This window comes from Sus scrofa, chromosome 1 (genome assembly GCF_054392235.1).
Source record: "Sus scrofa isolate SSC_HxYL_T2T_F1_AM1 chromosome 1, Sscrofa_HxYL_maternal_Yorkshire_Landrace_v2.0, whole genome shotgun sequence".
Lineage (NCBI taxonomy): Eukaryota > Metazoa > Chordata > Mammalia > Artiodactyla > Suidae > Sus > Sus scrofa.
In genome coordinates this window covers 144,826,395-144,849,063 of record NC_139383.1, presented here as the reverse complement: position 1 = coordinate 144,849,063, position 22,669 = coordinate 144,826,395, and the positions used below count along the sequence as shown (strand labels likewise).

Genomic DNA, 22,669 nt, shown 5'->3' with positions numbered 1-22,669 from the left:
ATGAATGGAACCCTCAAACTGAAATTCCTGTCTTAAACCCTCCTTTACTCTTTCTTTTGGGTTTCCCAATCCACCTATTTTGTATTGGTCTCTCCTTTATCTTGGGGAATGCTACTCAAACTTCCCCTACCCTATCCTCTAAAGTGTGAAGTGATTATCAATCAATGATCAATATACAGCAAGTGGGTATAGCAAAATACAAACTCTGGGGAAAATGACACAGTTCTTGCTTCATAAAATTGTCTCAGGTCACGACCTGAGAAATTCTGTGCAAATAATCTTGTCTTGGATTTTCCACCCCTCCATATTTAGAAGAAGCATGAACCTGGAAACTTGTAGTGTAGATTTAACTGTTTAGTAGAGGAATTCATGGAGGTATTGTAGCCACCACACCAGAGATTGTTTTCCTCTTTAGCTATGTTTTTGTTGTCCTCTCTCTCTTGAACTGTTAGAGCCTCATTAACCTGCTGAGACTAGTCTTCACAGCCCTGCATGAGAGAAGAGCTCAATCAAGACTGGGATCCTGGATACCATTATTTCCTAGAGTGGTGTGCCCTAAACCATAGGCTAACTCTGGATCTCAGGCCTAAGTGAGTCCCCATTCCCAAGGATGCAAAATTTCAATACTCTGTCTAGGGATTTGGCTGGATTTGTACATAACATGTTGTTTTTTCAAAGAGGCTATAAATTCCTAAAAGCAGGAGCCCTTCTAAGTAGGACGACATAAGATAAAACGGTGAAAATGTAAAGTGCTATACAATTGTAAGGTATTTTTGTTATTCCTATTATGCATAGCACGCTGTTGGTCTTGCAACAGATGTTTAATAAGCGCTGGTGGATCAATGAATGGACTAAAATCACAGATGAATTGATAGTGATATGAGTGTATAAAACTGATATATACATTTAAGAGATTTTATAGATCATAAAGCTGGCTAATAATAATAATAACAACTAAACTTTTGGACTTCTCATTTTGAGTCATCCTAAATTCTTTACAATAATTAACTCATTTAATTACCACCACAACAATATGAGGCAGATAGTATGATTCTCATTTAAAATGAGAGGGTTGTTGCACAGAAAGCTTAATCAATTTTCTCAAATTGTTAGTAAGTGAGAGGAGAATTACTTTCTAACTGGGCTTCAGAAATAACCTCCATCAATGGAGGTTTTATATATATATATATAATTAGTATATATATTCATATATATGGAAATGTAAAATTTGGATCTATTCTATGTAGTTTCTGTAAGCATGAATAATTAAAGCAGAGTGTAGCCAGTACACTCCTGGTAGAGTGCAGCCAGAATAGGGCACTTCAAAAATTTTCAAAAATTACCACCTCGGAATCCCTGGAAACCCTGAATAGGTTAACTTATATGGCAAAGGGGAATTAAGGTTGCAGATGAGATTATGATTGCTTATCATAAGACTTTGATCCAAGGAAAGATCATCCTGGATTGATCAGGTGTCCTAATGTAATCACAAGGAAATACTGAAATACTGGAAAGGCAAAAGTGTCCACATTAGGGAGGCAGTTCTCTGTGAGGACATGACTGGCCATTACTAGCTTTGAAGATAGAAGGGGGCTATGATCCAAGGAATGCACACATTCTCTAGAAACTGAAAAAGGCAAGAAATTGGACTTTCCTCTGTCCATACATTGATTTTAATACAATGAGACCCATTTCAGACTTATAACCTCCAAAACCATAGAATAATACCTTCATGTTGTTTGAGTCATTAGGTTTGTGGTAATTTGTTACAGCAGAAACAGGAAACTAATACAGCCTTCAAATTCCAGTGTTAGGGAATGAATTTTGATTCCTTGCTAATCCAATACTGGAGTTTATTGACATTAACTTCCAAGAGTCAAAAATTAAAAGACTTGACCTAACTTAGATTCATTATTAGTTTTGTTTTCATTTGAACTATGTACAAGGAAAATAGTTCCACATAACATTCTATAATTCTGAATACTTCTTATTTTCTCTAACCAATGTCTATTTTTATTTCATTTTTTTGTCTTTTTTTTTTTTTTCAGGGCTGCACCCACAGTATATAGAGATTCCCGGGCTAGAGGTCTAATTGGAGCTCTAGCTGCCAGCCTATGCCACAGCCACAGTAATGCCAGATCTGAGCCACGTCTGCAACCTACACCACAGCTGAGGGCAATGCCGGATCCTTAACTCATGGAGCAAGGCCAGGGACTGAACCTGCATCCTCGTGAATACTAGCCAAATTCATTTCCACTGAGCCATGATGGGATCTCCTATTTTTATTTCATTTTAAGCATATTATAATCATTAAAATTTTAGACATATAGGCAACCAAATTTACCCAGAAAAGAAAGACATCATATCCTGTGGTCCATGATTTAAACTTTTCTGCTGTGTTGCTTGACCTTTCCTGCTCTATTTGTCTTTCTTCTTCTTTCCCATCTACCTTCACCTGTTCTTTGTTTAACTCTTAAAATAACGATCTCCTTAAACTGATAGTTCTCTGGCTAAAGAGCCATAAGGATGCATCCTTTTTTTTTTTTTTTTTTTTTTTTTTTTTTTTTTTTTGGAGTCTCAGTATTCTAATATTTCCACTTCTCTTTTTTCCTCAACAACAACAAAAACAATAATAATAGATGGAATTTATTAAGCACTTACTATGTGCCAATATTGTGATAATATTGTTTTACATGCATTAAATCATTTAATCCTCATAAAACTCTAGGAGGTAAGTACTCTTGTTATTTCTGTTTTTCAGATAAGAAAAGGGAGACATAGAAAGGATTAGAAACTTACCTTAAGTACTTTAACTCAAAAGTGGAAGAGCTGGGATACAAATCCAGAGAAGTGTTCACCTTAAGGTAAGTGATCTTAACCTTACATTCTGCTGCCTTCTTGCTTATGTTCATCCTGGGAGTAGCAACTAGAATCCCTCCTAGGCAAAAACTACCTGAATTATGCACAGTGCTTAAGGTAATAAAAGATAAAAGTGTTAAGTGTTCTGTCCTCAAGAGAGCCCTAGGTGGTTAAGAAATAAACAGAGTAAAAACAGGAGAGGTGAGAAATCCAGGCAGGTGATGTATGTACAAAAGCCAAGGTTCTCCATGTCAGAAAGTAGACCCTGGAAATATCAAGGAAGAGCCTTTGGATTTTTTAGTTTTATATTCTGAGCAACTTAGTACCAAGCTCAATGTACAGTGAATATTCCCAGTGATTTTATACCCAGGCTTATTGGAACACGAGGGAAGTGATGATAATATTGGAAAGTCCATGTGTTTTACAGTTAATATCTCAAAATATAAAAAAAAATTATCCATCTATAGTGATAGGTTTACATAGACTATTTAAAAAGATGATTTTCTTGGCTGTTGGCTTGAATTCTACAAGTATAATACTATTATATCCTGGTTACTTCATGATGATTAGAAGCTTTGATTAACTGATGTATTTCTGTAGTACAATAGGAAACCAAATATTGCTTAAAATAAATTTCATTTGCTAAACAAAGTATATCTAAACACAAGGGCCGTGGAGTATCATGAATTATAAAAGCTTGACTTAATTGTGAAAAAGCTGAGGACCATAATGTGTACTCAAATGTTAATTAAAAGTGGAGTGAAGGAGTTCCCTTCATGGCTCAGCAGTTAAAGAACATGACTGGCATCCATGAGGATGTGGGTTCGATCCCTGGCTTTCTTCAGTGGGTTAAGGATCACGCTTTCCCATGAGCTGTGGTGTAGGTCACAGACATGGCTCAGATCCCACATTGCTGTGGCTGTGGTGTAGGCTGGTGGCTACAGCTTGGATTTGACCCCTGGCCTGGGAACCTCCATATGCCACGAGTGCAACCCTAAAATAGCAAAAAAAAAAAAAAAAAAAAAAAGAAAAAGAAAAAAAAAATTTGTATGAATAGGTTCAAATTTTGTGTCTCCAAATATCCCCAGTTATAATCTAATGCTTCTATTAACAGATTAATGAATTAATTCTTCTAGTCATCATACTTTAGTGCTAGTTGTCTTAATCAGATGACATGTAACTGAGATCTGGCCATAAAAGGGATGCAAATTTTAACCTGAGGGAAGACAGATTTTCTGGTAAGGGCTACACAAGTTTCTCTAGTAGGAAGTATTAAGGGGCCAATTTTTTTTGGGCTAGTGGTGAAGGTGTAAAAGAGGATAACACAAAAAGAAGAAAAATTATGGATAGAAGAGTGATACAGCTAGAGACAAAGATTGTCTATTACATAGTTTGTTTATTCCTGGAACTTTCAAATAAAACAAGACCAATTAATGAATGATTTCTGGGCCTCTACTTTAAAGGACTGTGCTATACAAAATATGATTCTTGATCTTTGACCTCAAGGGGAAATGTTAAGCATAGGGCTGGCACTAGGATGAGGAGAATAAGGCATCTAAGCATATGAAAATGTAAATAATGATATAAAATAAATCATAATTTCATTCAACAAAATAGTGGAAATCATGAGGTAGTACCAACAGGATTAACTTGAGGCAGGAAATGATGCAAAGTTTGGGGGAGGGAGCCATCATTAAGGCCTGAAATCAAGAGTTACAGAACCAGAGTACTGGGTTTGCAGGGGGCATCAATCTGATTTGCCCTGTATTCCTAGACATGTGCCACCCTGAATTACTTTTACAGAATTAACCTTTTCCACTCTCTTTTCTCTGAATAAATAGAAAAGAGCAACTGAAGCTCAAGGGACCCTCTTTTCTTCTCATGACAGCCCTAAGATCTCAATCTAGTTAGCAAATGCTGTGGCACTAATTAGAGTGCTGGGCCCATAGATCCACTCAATAACTACCTGCTAATTGTATGGTAAAGCATAAAAACACATTTAACTTGGATAAGATCTCATCAAATGTGACTCTATCATGTCTTAGCAGTATGAGCTTGGGTTAGTTACATACTGTTTTTATTTTCCTTATCTGTATAATGGGACTGCTATCTTCTGCAGCAAAATGTCAACCTCTTAACTGAAATAACATGTAAATGTATATGATACTTATTAGACACACAAATGTTCATTATATGTTTGAAAGGTGACCATATTGCTATAAACAGATAGAGGCTGACCCCTGTCATTGAGGAAAATTGTGTGGCATTTAGAAACTGGGTCCTGTTATCTTCAGTTTTCTTACCTACAAAATGAAGGACTTAAAAGGATTTGGAAGGGTACTGAAATTCTAATGGTCTTTGTTTCTGAGAAGAAAGATGTTGGTCAACCACCTAATCAAATCTTTCTATGCTCCAAAGCACTTATTCAATGTTGAAAAAAAAAAAAAAAAAAAGAATGACAAGAAGCTCACCACTAATAAAAAGACAAGATAACATCTCTCTTCTCCTTGGGCATATGCTTCTCTCTTGGATATGTATCAGTTGGTGCCAGTTGATGATGTTATTATTTGGCTGGCAAAAACAAAAGCAAAAGTAGTGAGCATTTTTTTGAGCCACATTATTCAATTTAATAAGAAACTACATCTTTTTCAGGGATTCTTCCTACTAATTTGGTATCAAACTGTCTTTTCTTGATACAAATGTGATAAAGGATAATAATTATTTATTCAAATTACCTTTCATGGTAAAGTGAAAGTTGGCAACTTTATATCATTTTCCTAGTTTTTTCAATTATTGATTAATTTTTAGGTTCATAAAATTTGAAAGTCTAGAAATCACTGACCTATAGCACCAATCAATAAATAGTTTTTATTCTTATCATTAGCATCTACATTATCATAAACAAGTTGAGAGGAAACTTTCTGAAAGGAATATATGATTATTATTGAAAATTACCAAGTTTTTAAAGCCTCACTTGCCTCTCTCAGCATCAAAGCCTGAACCCTCCCCGCTAGCCTCCCACCCCCACTCTGAGGAGGACAAGATGTGAGAAGAAAGAAGGAGGCAAGAGTCAGATTTTTTTCTGCTCCTGTGGGATCCTGCTGACTGAAATATTTACAAGTATGGAAATGGCACAGAGGAAGTCCACTTACTGCTGGAGAAGAAAGGTCGGAATTGGGCTTGTAGCATCCTCAGTGAGCCAGCTCAGAAGGCTTCTTTGCCCTGACCTAGCTCCAGGCAAGTAGCTATCAGGCCTGTTTGGGGTAAGCGATACAAAGAAGATAAAACACCAACAGCAGTTTTAAAGTCAGAACTGCTGCTTGAGTTGCCACACTCCCAGCAGAATAATACAGCCATGTTTTGGAGGATTTTCATGAGATGAAATTTTAACAGGTATATTAGAAAGACTGAGGGAAGTAACTCTATAAAAGTTTAAAGTCCGTGCATAGTGGTAGATTTTAAATCCATAGTCAAGGCTTTGTTTTGACTACCATCTGACTTTCAAAGACATTTCTATTGTAAATTAATAAACTTTTATAATGACGAGATATTTTCTGGCTTAAGAAATCAATCATGAAATTGGTAATCTATAAATAATTTATAAACATAAAACTGCTATTGTTGCTACTGTTTTTTCTATTTATCAGCAATATTTTTCATATTCTTATTGTCCATTGAATTTGACTTGAATAGTAATGTTTATTTGCATATGTTTTTGCATGTGCCAACTTTGAGTGTTAGGGTGAGTTATATCAGACCTCCTATTTAGAAATATTGACATTAAGTAAAGACAAACAAAGGGAACCAAGGAATTGACTCCGAGAGTTCACTAGATTAATCTGTTATCAGAACCAGGAACATATATTTAGAATTTGCCTTTCTCAAACTATATCAAGCCCCATCTATAGTTCTAGATAACTTTTTTAGCCTGAACATATATTCGTATATGAGGGAATATGGCAAATAACCCCATGCCAATCAATGACAGGAACAGCTGAGATGACACAAATAGACTCAACAACATCAATGATAATGTATATTCCCTGTAGATAGAACAATCTCTCCCACATAGTGGTAATATTTGGTCCTTAGCTAATATTTGATATTTTACTTCTCAGGAGAGCGTCCCATCCTCTGATCTCTCTTCTGAGTTGGGAATTACTAGTTGCTCATGCTGTGATTCTGTTTATCTGTTAGAGAAGACAGGAAGGGGTTTCACCTCTTTCGCATTTTTATACATCATTTGTGACTGAATAACCTATATTAAAGTGATTAAAATTTGTATCGGACACCATTCATGCATACACCCATCTTCTTCAGGTTTATTCTGACTCTGTGTTTGTGTTTAGTAGTGTTGATAGGGAAGATAATAAGTACATCCAGGTATATTTTGACAAAACACATTAATGTCATAAAATAACATTTGATACTTTTCTATTTTAAGCCAAAAAAGATCATTCATCACTTAATCTATTAAAGCTGAATTGACTTGAGAATATGTTTATTTCCTTTTAAAAAGAATTGTATTGGCATATAGTTGACTTAAAATGTTTCAGATATACAGCAAAATGAATCAGTTATACATGTACATACATACATTCTTTTTCCCTGTATAGGACACAGACTACTGAGTAGATTTCCCTGTGCTATACATTAGATCCTTGTTATCTTTTTTATATACAGTAGTTTGTCTATGTTATTCCCATCTTCCTAATTTATCCTTCCCCACCACGTTTTCCCCTATGGTAACCATAGGTTTGATTTTGAAATCTGAGTTTATTTTTATTTTATAACTAAGTTCTTTTGTATCATTTTCATTAGATTCCACATTAAGTGATATCATATGATATTTTTCTCTCTCCCACTTCACTTAGTATGATAATCTCTAGGTCCATCCATGTTGCTACAAATGTCATTATTTCATTCTTTTTATGGCTGTTTCATTGTATATATGTACCATATATTCTGTATATGTTCCTCTGCTGATGCACATTTAAATTACTTCCATATCTTGGTTATTGTAAATAGTGCTGCAATGAATGTTGAGGTGCATGTATCTTTTTGAATTATTTGGTTTTCCCTGAATATATGCCCAGGAGTGGGATTTCTGGATCATATGGCAGCTCTATATTTAGTTTTTAAAGGAACTTCCATACTGTTCTCCATAGTGGTTGCACCAATTTCTATGCCGACCAATAGTGTATGTGGGTTCCCTTTCTCTGCACCCTCTCCAAAAATTTATTGTTTGTAGACTTTTTGATGATAGCCATTCTGACCAGCATGTTTATTTTCTTTAACTGTTTTATTTTGTATTTTGATTTTGAACATCATTCTTAACTTCTTCTCACATCCTTGTATACCTGTAATTTTTAAAGATACTCTTTCCAATCAGGGTGAATCTCCAGGTACATGTGAGTGAAGGGTGAGGAAATGTGGCACACACTGCCTTAAAACCTCTCTTGCTGTTAGACTTGCTGCAAAATACTTTATAGTATGACACTTGAATCACATCATTGAAAAAGTTCAAACACAGAAAATTTTAAATATTATTCCCAAAAACTATAGTCTAGAGAATATTTATGACCTCATGCTACCTCCAGAACACAGGATGGACATAGTTATTCATGTATGGCTCCCTGACTGCAGAATTGGGTTTTTATTTCTAGACTTTCAGACAATCAATTTCAGAGGGTGAACATGTAACTTACTTCTAAATTAATTTCCTTGGAAATCAATATGTGTTATATGGGAAAGTAGATGAATATATAGACCACACTAATATGCGGGATTTAAATAGACCACTCTAAGAACAAGCCAGATGTTTATACGTAGGGATGTGTGTGTGCGTGTGTGTGTGTGTGTCTGTGTGTGTCTGTGTATACATGCACATGTTTAATAGTCTATTAAAAAAGAACCCTTAGGCCTATATTCAAACAAAAGTGCACAATTTCATATTTTGTATTCATGCACAATTCTGACATTACTGACACTTTGGAATAGTGTAGGATAGTTCACCAAATAGGAAAATTAATTTCACTCCACCCTTAGTATGCTCATGGAAGCTATAGAATTCATTCTAAGCATATTGCCAATAGACAAACAAACAAACAGCATGTGTATCCTGTTAGATCTTAATCACAGCAGGGAGCCGAGCCAATGGAAATATACTGCATTCAGTCTTAAGCAGTCTCAGTTGTACTCAGAATTACTCATGTATGCCTGGGTTCTACTCAAGTTCTTTATAATTTACACAGGGTTATTATACACTATGCTTCTTCCCAAATCAGCTGTCTCCATAAGAGGCTCGGGCATTATGGAGCCAGGGAACACTCAGGATAAGTCCAAGAATGCTGTGTCTATGGGGGAAAAGGCAAAGTAAAAATCACTCCCTGCATAAATGCACAAAGAATTTGGGTATCTAAACATGAGGTGCTCCTGAAATACCACTTAAAAAAAGTCTAATGGCTGGTCTAAAGAAGTATGTGACTGGCAGTTTGGAGTAGAAAATTTAAGCTATCATGAAGTTGGGGGTCCTGGCTAGTTAAATCTTTTGCAGGTCTATTGCTTCTCCAAACATTCCTCACAGTATCTAACACACAAATATACTTTGTTGAGCATCAGCAAGGGTTTTACTCCCACCCCTACTGCATTATTCAGAGTAATATAAGAATTAAGGTCAATGAAAGGGAAAAAAGTAAACCCTAAGTGTCTAAAAGTTCTTTGTTCAGATAAGATTATTTTTTTAATTTGGAAACTGCAGCATTCATTCATGGGTACCCTGCTTTTAAATTTAAATATGACTCTAATAATATTTTCCATTTAAAAAACTATATTCTTGGGGAATTCCCGTCGTGGCGCAGTGGTTAATGAATCCGACTAGGAACCATGAGGTTGCGGGTTGGGTCCCTGCCCTTGCTCAGTGGGTTAAGGATCCGGCGTTGCTGTGAGCTGTGGTGTAGGTTGCAGACGCGGCTCGGATCCCGCGTTGCTGTGGCTCTGGCGTGGGCTGGTGGCTGCAGCTCTGATTCGACCCCTAGCCTGGGAACCTCCATATGCCGCGGGAGCAGCCCAAGAAATAGCAAAAAGACAAAAAAAAAAAAAAAAAAACCAACTATATTCTTGAACCTATATAGAAGGGATGATTTGAATTCTATATGATACCAGGCTAACCAGTTAAAAAGTGAAATTTTCAGTTAATGTTATTCCAATCAATAAGCATGTTTCTTAGAAAATGAGATATTTCTATGGAAATTAGATATATACTCTAATAACAGATAGATTTTATATATTTTGTTCATTATTCTATTGCTAGTGACTAGACCATAGCAGACATTCAATATGTATTTGTTGAATGGGGGAAAGAAATCAATGGTTTGTGACATGTCAGAGAAAGACCACAGCTGTGTTTATTACAGTGGAGTTTATTTCTCTAAGTGGGTGTGCTCAGAAATTCAGATGATAAGAATTGAAATGTTTTAATAAAGGATATACTAATATCTGTTCTGATATGATATTTGTATATGGTCAGAACAGGGTCAAAGTAGTCTGTTAGGGATGTATTTGGCTATAGATAACAGAAAAACCGCCACAGTGGTCCTAATAGATGAGGCTTTGTCTTCTGCATCAGGAAGTTTGGGAGTAGGCAGTACAGGGTATGTGTGGCAACGCAATAATGCTACTAGGAACCTCAATTCTTTTCATCTTTTTGTTCTGCCAAACATAGTTTGTAGGCTCTTGCTCCCAGGCTTGAGTCTTATGATTCCAAGAAAGATGCTTGCTGCCATGTCTTATGCTAATATTTCATCGACAAAAAGGAAAGGTAGAGTGACTCGGTAGTCAGGCATGGATGGTGACTGCATTAGGAAGCAATAGCTTTCCCATCAATCCCAGCAGATGTCTGCTTACCTGCCATAGGACTGTGTCATGTGATTAGGATGCCATGGAGGCTGGGGAAGCAAGTGATTTTAACTGGACAGTTTGTTACATCTCCAAAAAGCCAGGATCCTATACACAAAGCAGAAGTGAGGAAATATACTGGGTAGGCATCTAGCCATGTGTGCCCCAGGGCTGGAGTGAAGAAATTAGTTTAATTTTCATAACATAAAATCTGAGCAGCGTGCCTCTGATTTCACCCTTTTAAAAATAAAAACAGACTAGAGCAGTTTTATGGGGCAACAGTTTTAGTGGAACTTTTGTTTTTAAATGATTGAGCTAATTCAGACCTTGTTGCTTTCATAAATAGCTTAATAGGTGAAATTTTCTTGATGGGTTTTCATCATTTATGGCCTAGGGGAAAAAAAATACTGCCTTTCTACTGCCCTGAACTTAGGGTCTTCTATTCTCTGGATCAATTTCTTCCTTATTTCTCCTTTCAAAACTATTTTCTTTAAATACCTCTCTGAGAAGGAGTATTATAAAAAATCTGTACCAAAATGTGAATGTTGGACAGTGTCTTTCTATTTTGTCCCATTTGGGGGCTAGTTGAAGTTTAATGGGATAATTGCCTAAAAGGCAATCTCCATTTTCAGAAATCACTGAAAAAGTAGCCAATAGAGACATTTTTGAATAGAAGAATCTTAACTTTAGCTATGTGGTTACCCGTAAGGACAATTTGTCTCTCTATAGAACTCTGTTTTTATTTACCAAGAGTGGTATAAAAATAATAATAATCTTTCTTCAATACTTGTCAGTGCACCAATGGAACAACAATCCCTTTAGCAGATGACCTCTGTGAATCATGTAATTCTATGGCTCTTTGGTCATAGAGATATAAGCAATTTGATAGTAGTCAGGAGCTGGAGATGCTCAAATCTTTAATAAGGTTCTGGCCCTTTCCTTGGATTCATTACTTTTATATTAGGACAAAACTTTAATTAATATAATGTAGGGAAGCGTTTGGCAAAAAGGTACAGTATAAACTGATCCTCTGTCAATTTAAGAAAACTAGCGGAAGGGGAGGGGATAAGTTACTCATGACTAAAACAATGAAGGCTGTTGTTACAGGTGTTCATGAATGTTGTATGTGCATCCAGAAAGTCTTTACAGTGTTCAAAACAATTTGTCTTCACCTGCAAATCACATGGTCTTATCACGTATTTACTGCTCACCACCCCACTTGCTCCTATAATTTTCCTCTTCTGCCTGCAGGCTTAACGTTCTTGGCAAAGAAGAAGGCTTAAGGGAAATATTCATTGACTTTGTGTTGAAGCAGTGTTGTTTCTGCATGGGAGCCAGCTCAAGGAGTGTAATACAGATCCCAGAACAACGTCCTTGATTTTACAAGAAGGGCTCTGAGGGACCCCCTATGCCACAATAATATAAGTAGTAACTCATTCTAAGGTTTCACAGAAATGCACACCACCCTCCCCTATTCATATTGCTCAAAGACTTGCCCTTTGAGAATCAGAATCTGGGCTCTAGGTGTGTGTGGGTAAGAGACAACCGAAGGGGCATTTCCTCTGCTGTTACTTGCTCTAGGACACCCTCTCATCTCTGTCCCTTTTGTCTACTGTGCAGGCCTCCTTCTGAGGCTGTGTGGGGTTTTCCTCTCTGTTGGACCATATAATGGCCCCAAACTTTCTGCCCTAGGATAGGGGTAGGGGATAAGAATGTATAGAATAAATGCAAAAATGGATCTTTTTCAATAATTGTCAAGAGACAAGAAATGACAAGGAATGTTAGAGAAGAATTTCTTTGCTCACACATGGAGCACATCATCCCTGATTGTTCAAAATAAACCTCTCAGTCTCAGAGAATCTTATCCCTCAGGAACACCACAAGACCAGTCCCAATTAGCAGAATGTAATTACTTCAGTGGGAATCATATACTTAATGATGAACTTCTCCTCCCGAATGGCGTGAGCTCTTGAATAATTTAGAAGGAAAGAATAATATGAGGGACCTTAGAGTTAGAGGATGTTTGTGCCTGTGCTTATGCACATGCATGCTGTAAGAGAGGGCTAGTGCTAGAGAAGTTTAACCATCTTTAACATGGAAGAGAATTGATATTTTCAAGCTATAAAAAGCTCATTTAAATACATAAAATGAAAGTAAGATTCCAAATAGATAAATGGACTAGAATTTTTGAGGCAACTTATTCAGGAAAAAATAAAACCAGAAAATAAGGAAAATGTTCACCTTCAGGAGAATCCAAAATATGCAAATTAAAACAAGGGCCATTTTATATCTATTAAAGAAAATAAAACTTTAAAAAATGATATTATGTAAGGCTAGTGAGATTGTGGAGAAGCCAGTATTTATATTTATTGCAGGCTACAATGTAAAACTTTCAGAAACAAATTTGATCATCTTATTGTATCAAAAGCCTTGAAAAACATTTTGATCCTAAGAAATAAATCAATAAAGGTAAAAGCAACATGAACTGAGAGTAATTGTTATATTTTCTGTAATAACAAAAATTAGAGATGAATATTTTAAAAAAGCATAATAGTTACAAATTTAAAAATAATAGTGCACAGGAATGTAATGTATCTTTTACATTATAATGGATGATTAAAATATGCTACACTAAGATACAGGAAATAAAAAATTCAAAAATTTAAGTTACACTACAGATATAGCTATGTAAAATATGTAAATGTCTATGTGTGCAAACACTGGAAAGAAATTGATGTAATAGTATCAATGTGTTAGCATGGTATGATTTTCAGGTATTCTTAATCTAAAATTTGTTTTAATATGATAAAAATTTTTAAAAATCTGTAATGAATTTATTGAGTAGCTTCAACTTGTTAGGGATAAAGATGAATTAGATTTCTTTCTCAGATAATTCTATACTATGCAGACCTCTCCAAGTTCTGCTAAAGTACTACTGCCAATCCTATGACTTTACAGTCTTTTCAGTTATCAGAATAAACTCAGTCCTATGTGTTTTGCAACTTCAGTCTCACATTCAATTCAAAACTTTCCCATTCTCCCTCCAGCTACAGTTAAGTTTATTTATTTAATTTTACTATTATAGATGATTTACAATATTCTGTCAATTTCTGCTGTACAGCAAACTGTCCCAGTTGTATAATTATATACATTCTTTTTTTCACATTACCCTCCATCATATTCCATCACAAGTGATCAGATATAGTTCCCTGTGCTATACAGCAGGATCTCATTGCTTATCCATTCCAAATGCAGTAGTTTGCATCTACTAAGCCCAAACTCCCAGTCCATCGCACTGCCTCCCTGTCCCCCTTGGCAACACAAATCTGTTCTCCATGTCCATGAGTTTGTTTCTTTTCTGTAGATAGATTCATTTTTGCCATATATTAGATTCAGATATAAGTGATATCATATGGCATTTGTCTTTCTCTTTCTGACTTACTTCACTTAGTATGAGAGCCTCTAGTTCTATCCATGTTGCTGCAAATGGCATTATTTTGTTCCATTATTATGGCTGAGCAGTATTCCATTGTGTATATGTACCACTTCTTCTTAATCCATTCATCTCTTGTTGGACATTTAGGTTGTTGTTTCCATGTCTTGGCTCTTGTGAATAGCGCTGCAATGAACATAGGGGTGCATGTATATTTTTGAATGAAAGTTTTGACTGGCTATACACCCAGGGGTGGTATTGCTGGATCCTATGGTAGTTCTACCTTTAGTTGCCTGAGGTACCTCCATACTGTTTTCCATAGTGGTTGTACCAATTTACATTCCCACCAACTGTGTATGAGGGTTCCCTTTTCTCTACACCCTCTCCAGCATTTGTTACTTATAGACTTACTAATGATGGCCATTCTGACAGGTGTGAGGTAGTACCTCACTGCAGTTTTGATTTTCATTTCTCTGATAACTAGTGATGTCAAGCATTTTTTTCATGTGGTTGTCGGCCATCTGTATGTCTTCTTTGGAGAAATGTTTATTTAGGTCTTCTGCACATTTTTAAATTGGGTTGTTTATTTTTTTGCTGTTGAATTGTGTGAGTTATTTGTATATCTGGAGATTAAGCCCTTATCTGTTGTATCATTTGAAACTATTTTCTCCCCTTCCATTGGTGTCCTTTTTTTTTTTTTTTTTATGATTTCCTTTGGTGTGCAAAAGCTTGTCAATTTGATCAGGTCCCATTGGTTTATTTTTGTTTTTGTTTCTATTGCCCTGGGAGACTGACCTAAGAAAACATTTTTATGGTTGATGTCAGAGAATGTTTGGCCTATGTTCTTTTCTAGGAGGTTTATAGTGTCCTGTCTTATGTTTAAGTCTAAGCCATTTTGAGTTTTTTTGTGCATGGTGTGAGGGTGTGTTCTAGTTTCATTGATTTACATGCAGTTGTCTGGTTTTCCCAGTCCCACATGCTGAAGAGACTATATTTTTCCCATTTTGTATTCCTGCTTCCTTTGTCAAAGATTAATTAACCATAGATGTCTGGGTTTATTTCTGGGTTCTCTACTCTGTTCCATTGGTCTGTATGTCTATTTTTGTACCAGTACCACACTGTGTTGATTACTGTAGCTTTGTAATAATTATATGAAGTCTGGGAGAGTTATGCTTCCTGCTTGCTTTTTTTTTTTCCCCCTCAAGATTGCTTTGGCAGTTCTGGGTCTTTTATCATTCCATATAATTTTTTTGGATTGTTTGTCATAGTTCTGTGAAAAATGTCATAGTAATTTGATAACAGTTGCATTGAATCTGTATATTGCTTTGGACACTATGGCCATTTTAACAATATTAATTCTCCCAGTCCAGGAGAATGGGATATCTTTCCATTTCTTTGAATCCTCTTTAATTTCCTTGATTAATGTTTTATAGTTCTCAGCATATAAGTCTTTCACCTCCTTGGTCAGGTTTATTCCTTGCTGTTTAATTTTTGGTGTGTGATTTCAAAAGGTATTGCATTTTTGTATTCCTTTTCTAATATTTCAATGTCAGTTCTGTAATGCAACTGATTTACGAGTGTTAATCTTGTGTCCTGCTTCATTGCTGAATTCCTTGGTCAGTTGGAGCAGTTTTTGTGTAGGGTCCTTAGGGTTTTCTTTGTATAGTATCATGTCATCTGCATAGGGTGACAATTTTAACTCTTCTCTTTCAAATTGGATCAAATTGGATACATTTTCTTTCCTTCCTCCCTCCTTCCTTCCTTCCTTCCTTCCTTCCTTCCTTCCTTCCTTCTTTCCTTCCTTCCTTCCTTTTTCTCTTTGCCAGGGCTGTAACCATGGCACATGGAGTTTCCCAGGCTAGGGGTCGAATCAGAGCTATAGCTGTTGGCCTATGCCACAGCCACAGCAACACCATACACCGTATTCAAGCCATGCTTGCAACCTATTTCCTCTGAGCCACGATGGGAATTCCTTTTTTTTTTTCTCATTTTATTTCTTTTGTTTGTCTGAGTACTATGTCTAGGACTTCCAATACTATGCTGAATAAAAGTGGTGAGAGTGGGCATCTTTATTTTGTTCCAGATTTTAGTGGGAAGGCTTTCAGCTTCTCTCTATTGAGTATTATATTGGCTGTGAGTTTGTCATAAATGGCTTTTATTATGTTATATTCCCTCTATACCCACATTGGTAAGAGTTTTGTATCATAAATGGTTGTTGGATTTTGTCAAATGTTTTTTCTGCATCTATTGAGATGATCATGTGCTTTTTGACTTTACTTTTGTTAATGTGGTGTATGACTTGGAATGAATATTGAAGCATCTTGTGAACTTGGGATGACTCCCACTTTGTCATGGCATATGAGCTTTTTTATATGATGTTGGATTCAGTTGGCTAAAATTTTGTTGAGAATTTTTGCATCTGTATTCATTGAAGAATGGCCTGTAATTTTCTTTTTTGGTAGTATCTTTTCTGGTATTAATATTAGGATGATGGTGGTTTCATAGAATGCCTTTGGGAATGTACCTTCTTCAATCTTTTGGAAAAATTTAAGAGGAATGGGTATAAGGTCTTCTTTGTATGTTTGGTAGAATTAACTTGTGAAGACATCTGGTCCTGGGATTTTGTTTGAAGAGAGTGTTTTTATTACATATTCAATTTCATTTCTAGTGATTGTTTTCCCGTCTAGTGATGATGTAGTTCTTCTTCGTTTAGTTTTGGCAGGCTGTATCTTTCTAGAAAGTTGCCCATTTCTTTTAGGTTGTCAAATTTGATGACATGTAGTTGTTCATAGTACTCTCTTATGTTTTTTGTATTTCTGCAGTGTCCATTGAGATTTCTACTTTTTTATTTATTATTTTGTTTTTTTGAGTTCTTGCTCTCCTCGTCTTGGTGAGTCTGGCCAGAGGTTAGTCAATTTTGTTTATACTTTCAAAGAAGCAGCTCTTGGTTTTATTGATTTTTTTCTATTGTTTTTTGAATCTCTATTTTATAGATTTCCTCTCTGTTCTTTATGATTTCCTTCCTTCTGCTGACCTTAGGTTTCGTTTGTTCTTCTTTTTCTAATTCTTTTAGCTGGTGGGTTAAGTTGTCAAATTGAGATTTTTCTTCTTTTTTGAGGAAGGCCTGTATCTCTATGAACTTCCCTCTAAGAACTGCTTTTGTGGCATCACATAGATTTTGAGTGATTGTGCTTTCATTATCATTTGCCTCAAGGTATTTTTTAATTTCCCTTTTAGTTTCCCATTTAAATTTATTTTTATTTTTATTTTTTTTTAGTAGAATGTTGTTTAGTTTCCATGTAGTCAGTTTCTCTCATTTTCCTTCCTGTGATTGATTTCTGTTTTCATGCCACTGGGGTCAGAGAAGATACTTGAAATAACTTCTATACACTTAAATTTGTTGAGGTTAGTTTTGTGCCCCAGTATGTGGTCAATCCTTGAGAATGTTCCATGTGCACTTGAAAAGAATGTATATTCTGTTTTTTGGGATGTAATGACCTGAAAATGTCAATGAAGTCTAACTTTTCTATTGTGTCATTTAGGGTCTCTCTTGCCTCATTGATTTTCTGTCTACAGGATCTGTCCATTGATATGAGTGTGGTGGTAAAGTCCCCTCCTGTTATTGTATTCCCACCAATTCCTCCTTTTATATCTGTTAGTATTTGTTGTATGTATTTGTATGCTCCAATATCAGGAGCATATATGTTGATGATTGTAATTTCCTCTTCTTGAATTGATCCTTTTATCATTAAATAGTGTCCTTCTTTGTCTTTCTTTATGCCTTCATTTTAAGGTCTATTTTGTAGGAGTATTGCAACTCCCACTTTCTCTCTTTTATATTCACATGAAATATCTTTTTCCATCTCTTCACTTTCAATTTATGTGTCCTTTGGTCTAAGGAGAGTCTCTTGTAGGCAATATATTGTAGGCTCTTGTTTGTTTATCCAGTCTGCCACACTATGTCTTTTGATTGGAGCATTTGGTCCATTGACATTTAAGGTGATTATTGATAAATATGTATTTATTTCCATTTTAAGCCTTGTTTTCCAGTTAATTCCATGTTTCTCCTTTGTTCCTTTCTTTTTTTGGTTGGATGATTTCCTTTTATTTTATGCTTGTGCCCTCTTCTTTTCAGTTTTGTGAATGTAATGTTTAGTTTTGATTTGTGGTTGCCCTGTTTTTCAAGTATGTTAACCCCTTTCTATATATGCTTGCTTTAGCCTGTTAGTCATATAGACTCAAACATGTTCTAGAAAAAAAAGAGTCTAGATTTTCTTAACTTCCTTCCCTGTATTTTATGATTTTGATGTCATTTTTTAATATCTTCATGTTTATCCTTTTGCTGTTTCTTGTGTTTATCATCACTTTTACAATAGCGTCCCCCCCCCCGCCCCCCCTGCCATGCTTTAGTTCTGTAAACTGGCTTATTTAAGTGATTGCTTTCCAGTTGTAATTTCCTCCATCCTATTTCTTCTTCCTTCTTTTTAATTTGAGCATCCCTTTCAGTATCTCTTTTAGAATGGGTTTAGTATTGTTGTACTCTTTCAGTTTTTGTTTGTTGGAGAAATTCTTTATTTCTCCTATTTTAAATGATATCCTTGCTGTGTAGTGTATTCTAGGGTACAGATTTTTCCCTTTTAGGACTTTGAATTCATCTTGCCACTCCCTTCTGGCCTGTAGTGTTTCTATAGAGAAATCAGCTGATAGCCTTGTGGGATTCACTTATAATTAATTCTTTGTTTTTCTCTTGCTGCCTTTAAAATCATCTTTTTATCTTTAACTTTTGCCATTTTTATTATAATATGTCTTGGTATGGGCCTGTTTAGGTTCAACGTGTTTGGGGCCCTCTGTGCTTTCTATTTCTTGATACCTTTTCCTTTAGATTTGGAAAGTTTTTAGCCATAATTTCTTCAAATATATTTGCAATCCCTTTTTCTTTTTCTTCTCCTTCCGGAGTCTCTATTATGTATAGATTGGCCCACTTTGTATTATCCTATAGATCTCTTATATTGCTTTCATTTTTTTTTTAAATTTGATTTTCTGTCTGCTGTCCTGATTGGGTGATTTACATTATTCTATCTTCCAAATCACCAGTTCATTCCTCTGCATTATTCATTCTTCTCCTTAGTATCTTTAACTCAGCTTCCATCTCTGCAAATGGATTTTCTAATATTTCTTGTTTCCTCCTTATATTTTCTATTTACTTTCTAAAGCAATCTGCATTATTGTTCATATCTGCTCTTAATTCCTTCATATTTACCCTTAATTCCTTCAGTATTTCCACTATCTCCTCTTTGAACTTGGTGTCTCTTAGATTTCAGAGGTCTGTTTAATTGTTTACTCCTTCAGGTGAATTCTCCTCTTGCCTTCCTCAGAAATGGTGCCTTGCTTGTTCTGCAGACTAAGACCTCCTCCTAGGTTCCCTCAGCTGTGGTACTGTGTTCCCCAGCCCTTGGTGCACTGGTCTCTAGGCCCCTCCGACTGTTTCCTCACCGTCAACCCTAGTCCTCTCCCAGAACTGATCTCTGGAGTCTCAGAGCCTAGCTATGGACTGTATGTTTATCCTTAGTCCTTGCTATGGACTGTATGTTTATCCTTAGTCAGAATTCATGGATGAAACCTAAACCCCCACTGTACTGGTATTTGGAGGTGGGTACTTTGAGAGGTATAGATAAGGTCATGAGGATGGAGTTTTCATTATGAGATTAGTGCCCTTACAGGAAGAGACTTGCTTCATGTAGGAGTACGGTGATAAGGTGATTGTACAGCAAGAAAAATGTTCTCATCAGAACCCAACCATGCTTGTGCCTTGAAGTTGGATTTTCTGAGAAATAAAGTTTTGTTGTTTAAGTCTGCCAGTCAATATTATTCTGTTATATATAGCAGCCCAAAATGACTGATACATGACTCATTTTCCTTCCCACTTTCCTGCATTCCTATTCTGATGGACATGGCTTCTTCTCTTATATGTTTCCCTTCAACAGGTTATTTTCCATCTAATACTGACTATCATTCTCCTTTGGTTTCTTGGAGGGCCCTGGGAATGCCCACTCCATATTTTCCCAGAATGGAAGATTCAGGTTGGCTTTAATCTTTCCTTCAAGGTCAATCTTTCTTACAAGTCACCCACCCTATAGCTTCTTACTGCCAGGTCCCCTTAGTTAGGAGACAGCCTTCTTGGATTGATACCAGCAAGATAGTTCAAGCCAGCAATTCTACTCAGGGCCTACATAGGAAATTGTGGATCATAGTCCATGCTTAACAGTGGAATGCAAGCTGTTTCACTACCTCTTTTGCATAATATATTCCTCTTTTCCTTTATCCACATTTAGTATCAGACATTCTGCTGGCCTAGTAACCTGGACATTTTAAAATAAATTATTAGTAATTGCCATCTTAGTCAGGGGCAGGACTGTTCAGACAGTCATTGAGAGTAATTCTCCTGGAGCCTTCCTCTCTCTATGTTGGCTAGAAGTATGCCATCTCTACTCTTCCTTGGGAAGGCAATAGCCCTGATTTTCAAATTTATAACTCTTACACTCTCTAGAAAAGCCACATCCCATTTCCGAAACCAAATCTTTCTCTCATATTCATGGTGATGATGGTGGTGAAGGTGAGCTTTTTCATTATGTTGAAAGAGTGCCTCTCTATATGCCCTACAGGGAAGATGACGCTGCTCCACTTACTGGCATTCCTTTGTACTTAGAAGATGCAGTATTTAGATGCCAGTTCTGGCATTCAGCATTTAATACCATTTAAACACAGGGAATTATCATTATAGCTTGAATGTGGCTAGCTTATAGGATCAGGGAAATAAACAAGATGCCCTATTACTAGTAAGTTCAGTTAATGCCATTGATATTTGTTGACTGAACTATTAGATGCTTTTTGAAAAATATCAGGAGCAATCACTTAAAATGGTTCAGAAAGGATTCTTAAATCACTCTAGCACAATCACATAGATGTTTTAATTTCAGGGTTACTGCCATAGAGTTATATCTGCTAAAATTTTTTCTTTCATCAAAATAACTTTTTTTATACATCTTCTACCTGAGTTAAAATAGTTGCTATTATGGGTAGAGGAAGGAGATTGGAATAAAGAGAACAGGAGTGATAGAGCCAATGGGGAGATGGGACTTCTAAAGTAAACTTTACTTGCTTTATATTTTGCAAGGGTAGCACCAGCACTCACATGATAATCATCAGGAATTCTGTGTTTCCTTCTGAAATCTATGAGTGCTTATTAAATAACAGGCAGGAGATCCTGTTGTGGCTCAGTGGTAATGAACCAGACTTGTATGCATGAGGACACGGGTTCAATCCCTGGCCCTGCTCAGTGGGTGAAGGATCTGTCATTTCTATGAGCTGCAGTACAGATTGCAAATGGGGCTTGGATCCTGCACTACTGTGGCTGTGTTGTAGGCCAGCTGCGGCAGCTTCAATTTGACCCCTAGCCTGGGAACTTCCATATGCCACAGGTGCAGTCCTAGAAAGCCAAAACCAACCAACCAAACAGAAAAACCTCACAGACCATTGATTAAAGGGCCTGATGGCACAAATTCTGTCTTGTCAGTTAAATGTGTCAGTATTGCCTAATGTGAAAATGATGTGGATACTTCTATTTTGAATCTTTTCTTGAATTAGAAAAAAATGGTACAGGGAGTTCCCTTGTGGCACAGCAGGTTAAGTATCTGGCATTGTCACTGCGGCAACCCCAGCTCACTGCTGTGGCACAGGTTCAATCCCTCACCCAGGAACGTGCACATGCTGCAGGTGTGGCCCCTGCAAGAAAATGGTACAACTTCAAAACAATCAATTTTTCAGAGCTAAAAATGGAAAAACTAATTAGGGTTGATGGGAGAGAGAGGGAGAGAGTGAGGTAAGAGAGAGGAAAGGAGAGTATCTTTTACTGTTCCTATTTATAAACTTTTGAAAGTTAGAAAATGTCATGGAAACCTAAGTCTTTGGGATACTTTTGAATTTAACCCAAAATAATATTCTAGTGAAGTTATTTATCTAGATTCCAACAGATACTGTCCATTTTTTTTTCTCATGGATTTTGCTTGAAATGTGCATCATATTTTTAAATTGACCAATTTGACATAGTAGTTTAAAATACAACATGTCCCTTAAGACTCAACATCTTTGAAAACGGGAAGCTTGAGGTTGAAATAGCTTAAGGCAGAGTTCAAAAGATGGCCTATATTAATATCAGTAAGCTTGTTTTGCTTTTGATCATGCACAGACAGAAAATCATGTCTCAGAGGTGAAATCGTTGAGCATTATCAACGTACTTCTCCATTGTTCTTATATTTTACAGTGAAAGCTGCTGATGATTCTTTATTTAGAACTATGTGTTCTGTTTTACTAGACTATCTTTAAAATAACATGTAATTGGATATAATAGACTCAGTAAAATGTAAAAAATTACATGCTAGGCAAATCTATAGTAGCTACTATGATAAATTGATTCTGGAAAGA

General features: G+C 36.1%; 1 protein-coding gene across 3 annotated transcripts in view; it reads left to right on the top strand.

Annotated features, from left to right (window-relative positions):
- Positions 1 to 22,669, top strand: part of LOC102166428 (uncharacterized) — a 531,894-nt gene that overhangs the window by 30,779 nt on the left and 478,446 nt on the right. For all 3 annotated transcript variants that reach the window (XR_014814706.1, XR_014814708.1, XR_014814714.1), the window contains exon 3: positions 2,762 to 2,864. The gene's annotated coding sequence lies outside the window, so the exon portion shown is untranslated. The remainder of the gene's footprint in view (positions 1 to 2,761; positions 2,865 to 22,669) is intronic.